Below are 6,193 nucleotides of genomic sequence, written 5' to 3' on the forward strand. Positions count from 1 at the left end.
GAAGTGACCTTTAGTTTGAAAAACAACAGGACAGGAAGATTAGAAAACTTGCTGTATTTTTTCTGAACCAATCTACTTTGATCTGTCAGGATTTTCAGTTTAGCTTTCAGAGCCTCTTGTCGAGGTAGATCGATCCTGCTGTTATTAATGAGAGACCCCAAACATGTTGTCTGTTTGTACCTGGACTGACGGGCCATGATCCACATACCATTTAAAAGAGGGCTTCAGGCAAGATCATTGTGGGCCTAACACCAAAATGTTAGTTTTAGCTGGATTTATTGTCAAACCATAAGTGGTCATATATCCTTTAAGGCCCTCCAAACTATTCTATAAGCCAATCAGTGTCATGTCGGCCACGACTAGGTCATCAGTATAGAGCATCCTTGCCAGCTTTTGCTCCCCAATCTTTGGCAGAAATGATTGGATATTGTCCCCCCAACATTGGAAATAGATACATTAAACCAGATTGGGGGCAAAATACACACTTGTTTTAGACCACTGTAGGTGTTAATTTGGCTAGTCAAAAGGCCATGAGAATTAATGCAAATGTGTACATTGCTAGATTCGCATAAGGACCTTATCACAGCCAATGGATCAGGTGGACACTTCCAGGCCTCCATTTTAGACCACAGCAGTTGTCGGTCTATGCTGTCAAAGGCCTTTTTTTCAATCCACAAAAGCCAGATATACTTTTGTATAGGCGTCAAAGGACTTTCCTTTCTGAACATTCAGCAAGACCAGATTCAAATCTGTACCAACACCTTTCACAAAACCTGTCTTCTAGGATCCTCTCTTCCTACTCTTCTGATCTACTTTTTCTATTGTTTCAGAAGGAAAGCGAAAATGATTTGCCCAACGTATCTAGGATGGGAGCAATTATTGACGATCTCCACGAGCTTGGGGTCTCACCCTCTTTCATGATCTACTTGAAGAGTTTGAAAACAAAAGGAGACCAGGCTTCTGGTGATTCCTTAATCATAGAGTTTGTGATACCATCTGGTGCCTGGGCTCTAGACTGATTAGCCTTCTTAATTAGTAGTTCGACATCTCATTGGTCCAGCAGAAAAGGCTATTCAGACTTGATTATAATAGGCCGAAAGTACTGTGAACCATCCCTCAAATAAATTACATTTTGATTGAAATGTGTCCATGCTTCCTCTGAAACTACGTTTGCCAAGGAAGTTGAACGCAGTGTGCCAGCCTGATTTAGATTTATCCAAATGGATCTTACATCTTTTTTCGAGAGTGCAGCCAACATATGTTCAGTCTCCTTCGGTTGAATCTTGATGCTTAAGGGCAGCGTTGATATATGGTTTATGGGTTTCGGTCAGGGTCTCAGGAATTACCAGGATGTGGACAGAGGCCATGCATGCTGAAATGGTAGTCGTTAAGATATTATTGCCAGTTCAAAGGGAACATATTTGTTTATCCCCCTCCTCATATTGTTGAAGTATCCTTGCATACACCATGTGCATCACAATTGGGGTTAAAGGTCCTTGAACAGATGGAATGGGTAATAAATTGTCTTTGTTGTGTGAATATGTAACCATGTAACAACATCACGACCAACTATAGAAAGATCCCAAGAAGGGGTGTGCTGTAAATATGAGATGATGCAAATGTATGTTGAACAGGGATGGTGGTTAAAAAATGTGTTCAATGAGAGCATGGGAATTGGAGGGGATTATATTTATTTGTGTAGCATTGACCAATCATGTTTGACATTCTAATGATATGTGTGGGAGTGTGTTAACTGTTGTAAAATGTATATAATGGGAGATCTTTGGGTGGTTTGAGGAAACCTGGGTTAGTTTGACTCTATGGTGTCATCTAGCCCCTCCCGGCTCTTTGTACAATAAATGTGCTTTACGGACAAATATGCACTTGCTTCTTAAGAGGTGGGCCTATTTTGGGTTATAGATATCAGAGGTTCACCCACACACGGCCGAGTGAAGGCTATAATTTCAAGAGGGGTGTGAATGTGGTTCAGTAGTACCCCTAATAGTCCAAAATAACAGTCCTAAATAAATTGATGTTCAATCAAGAATCTATAAAAATATGCATAATTAAACACACAATGTATAATAATAGCTAACTATAAAACATTGTAAAAACCCACACATGTAGAGAGAAAGCAGAATAAGCAAAACAGCAAGATGCAGAACTCTCTCTGGGCAATGAGACAGGGGGAGAAAGGGCAATACAAAATGATTTTTTCTTGAGTTGCGAAATGGAATTAATGTGACGTTGACAGCCTATAGGACCTAAATGGACCAGTGGGCAGTTATCAGTCACTAATACCTTTTTCAGTGTATATGTGGTTCCATAACAGTGAACCGGTTTTCTCATAGTTGATCAGTAGCTGGATTTAGTTGTGGCCATCCAGCGGTGAGCGTGTGAGAAGGAGGTCGAACTGCAAGAAGGCTGCGATGCAAAGTCGCGTGAGCGGTGCGGATTGTTGAGGTCACCAGGTTCGGTTTGAAGGTCCGATGTGCCGATGGCAAGTAGTTCAAAGCGGCTCAAAGGATACAGTTCAGGGAGAACACCAGTAATGGTTAGGTCATTGACTCAATCAGTGATGAAGAAGCTGGTGGTACAAACAGCGGTTTGAGCAATGCAGTTGCAGCGTCAATTGTCTGTTTGAGACGAGGCAACAGTATGATTTAGGTGGCACAGTCCAATGGCGAAACTTGTTTGAACAGGCGGACTGTGGTTTGAAAGTTGATGAGTGCCAAAGGCAGCTCCAGAGAATGCAGGTGGTTCGAAATGGGTCAAACACGCTCGAATCCCAGCCTTCTGTATTTCAACTGTGAAATGGCAGGAACCCTAACGGTCTTGATTCTCAGGCGCTGTGAGTCCCACTCCATAGTTTCAGGGACAAGATACATCGGTTTCTCTGTCTCCCAAACAGAAGGGAGTCCTTTATCATGGAGGGGTCCTGGCCAGCAGTGTCGCTGCCAGAGGTACATGTCACTTTCCATTAGCAGGTTCACCCCTAGTGGTCCCTGAGGCTGGTAATGGGACAGAGCTTGCCTCTGCCTTGGTATGCCTACCTTAATCTCACAACTGGAGGACTTTGTAAAGAACTGCTCTCCCAACAGGGACCAACACAATCTTATTTAATGGTTGAAGTCAAAAAGATGATTCAAAGACCTCTGTTGATTGGACTAAAGCTAGCCTGTTTTTGGGTCCCAATCCCTGTTCTTGAAACAAGTGGACTTTGATTTCTGACATCACATCCAAAATCCTTTGTGCTAGAGTGTGTGGAAGGCAGAGAGGAAGAAGATTGTGGAACCTTCCTCTAGCTGTAAAGAGCTCCCTCTCTGTACACAACATACAACATAATCAAAGGAATGTATATGTGCAACATCCAAAAGGATACTTCATTTGTGAATGGGTGCACCTTTTGATTCCTGTTCCCAGTACAGCTTTCTGTGAGTGGCTGTCTTTCTGGGGAGGGTGTTACCTGCCCCCACAAAAGAACACTGAGAGGTAATCCACCAGGGCTATAGTCATCCCAATTTAGGCAAGGTCCAGCCTGCCTGGGGAGACTACACATAACCCTTCCACAGCTCAACTGGGCTAACAGTGCGGACACATGTTTGATATCAGTGTTCTGAGACTGCAATAATAATGAGAATTCCTTCCACCATATCATAACTCATAAGGTATGATATGATATGATATGATATGGCATTTATAACGCACCTATATGAGTGTTTTAAGGTGTGACGAGGCAAGGGCGGAGGAACAGAGGGAAGACAGACAAGGATCCTACTAGGCCAGGTGTCATTCAGATTGCGCAAGTGCATAGGAAAGGTGAAGGGGAAAGTGCAGTACAAGGGATAGTAGAATAAATAACAATAAGAAAAGTATGGCCAGCAGCTGGCAAGTGCAGGAGTAAAGGGTAAGTGCAGGCATAAAGTGTCAAGTGCTGGTAAAGGGACGGTAGGGACACAGGACAACAGTCCCCAAGTGTGGGGTTGCAAAGAAGGCAGTGCAGGTGTGCAACTGGCAGGGAGGGGACCTGGGCCTGAGATCAGAGGGTGGCCAGGTAGCCAGTGCAGTGTCAGTTTCAGCCAGGAAATCAGCAGGGGAGAGGAGGAGAGAAAGCGGAAGCAAAGAGAAAGGTTTTGAGGTGCTTCTGGAATCAGAGATGGTTCTCCTCAATTTTCAGGGGGGCAGGAAGGCTGTTCCAGAGGGAGGCACCAGCTGAAGAAAAAGATCTACCACCGACTTGTTGCTTGGAGAAGCGACTGACCCTGAGGGAGTTGGAGGCGAAAGTGCGAAGAGCTCGAGAAAGAAGATATTTAGGAAGAGAGAGCTGAAGGTATTGAGGCCCCAGGCCCCAGAAGGCCTTGTGGACAATGCAAATGGTTTTGAACTTAATCCTTGCAGCAACTGGGAGCCAGTGCAGAGATTTCAGTCCTGGAGAGATATAATCCCTGGGCTTGAGACCAAGGACAAGTCTCGCAGTCCTGTTCTGGATGAGTTGCAGAGGGCGGAGGGTGTAAGCAGGCAGATTTAGAAAAAGGCTGTTGCAATAGTCCAGCCTAGAGAGAACCAGGGCTCTGGAGACAGTGAACTTCTGGGGGAAGGAGAGGAACGGAAGAATACCTCTGAGGAGGTGTAGCTGGTAGTGTGACTTCTTAGAGACGTCGGATATGTGAGGAGAGAAGGAGGGTGTGGAGTTGAAGATTACCCTGAGTTTTTTTTGCCTAACAGGTGGGAGGAGGAAGAAGGCCAAGAGAGTCCGGCCAGAGAGTGACAGGAAAGGAGTGCGTGGGTGTGCCGATGAGGAAAATCCCGGTCTTACTGGCATTAAGGCAGAGATCATGGGCAGCACACCGCTCCTGAATGGTGGACAGACAGTCAGAAATGAGAGAGTGAGAAGAGGTGGCCGAGGGTAGCCTGCAAATGAGCTGAGCATCCGCATAGCAATGGAAGTTGGGGAAGAGCACAGCAATACGGTAGGCAAGTAGTGCCAGGTATTGGTTGAAAAGCCAGGGGGAGAGGTTAGACCTCTGGGGGACACCACAGGTAGAGACAGAGATAGAGGAGAGGAAGGCCCAAGTTGAACCTGGGAGGGTCGATCAGAGAGAAAAGAAGTCAGTCACGCCAGGGCAGGGCCTGACCGGTGATCCCCAGGTTATCACAGAGATGGTTGAGCAAGATGAAATGGTTGACTCTGTCAAAGTCAGAAGAGAGATCAAGTAAGATGAGGACACACAGGGTGTTGGAATCAAGGTTAGAGAGCAGGTCTTCATGGATGTTCAGGAGAGCAGTTTCCGTGCTCCTGGCAGCTCTGAAGCCAGACTGATGATCATGGAGACAACCAACAAATTCAGTTTGTAGATTGAGCTGAGAGATGGCCAGCTTTTCCAAGAATTTGCCCAGGAAAGGCATAATGGAGATTGGGCGATAGTTAGCCAGACAGGATGGGTCTGCAGAGGGTTTCCTAAGAAGGGGGTGCACAAAGGAGTGCTTCAGAGGGGAAAGGAAGACTGGTTGCAGGAGTCAGCCATGGCAGGGGCCAGGGAGTCAATGTGCTCCTTGATAGTTTTGGAGGAATAGGGGTGAACCTGTTTTGATGAGACTTTCATAGATCAGACTTGTCTAGAGACCTTGTCTGGGGAGAACAGGGGAAAGGCTGAGAAGGGGGGAGGAGAGGAGGCCGAAGAAGGGCCAGAGGAAGAGCAGGGAGTAGAGGAAGGAAGGGGACAGGAGGAGACAGAGGACAGGATGTCCTGAATTTTAGAGATAAAATGAGAAGCCAGTGCCATGCAGAGGGCCTGGGAAGGGAGAGGAGAGGTAGAGACTGCGGCAGGATTGGCCAGTTCCTTGCAGATTTTAAAGAGTTCAGCCGAGTTGCTGGATGCCACAGAGATGTGGGTTTGGATGTGGGCTCTCTTCTTAGTGCAGACAGAGAGCCAGTATTACCTTTGGAGCAGGCGGCAGGCCAGTTTGTCAGAGGATGTGCATGAAGCATGCCAGTTCCTCTCTGCCACCCTGCACTTGCATTTAAGGGTGAAGAGGTCTGAGTCGTACCAGGAGCTGCACTTGGCTTCATGACAGGGGCAAGAACATCAAGACTGTCAGATATAGCAGAATGGAGCAATAATTAGTGGCACAATGCTGGAAACATGTCCTACAGTATTTGGTCCTAACAAAAAAGATTAAAAAAAGAATTAAA

The sequence above is a fragment of the Ambystoma mexicanum genome, chromosome 12 (assembly GCF_040938575.1).
Source record: "Ambystoma mexicanum isolate Mex_15411 chromosome 12, UKY_AmexF1_1, whole genome shotgun sequence".
Lineage (NCBI taxonomy): Eukaryota > Metazoa > Chordata > Amphibia > Caudata > Ambystomatidae > Ambystoma > Ambystoma mexicanum.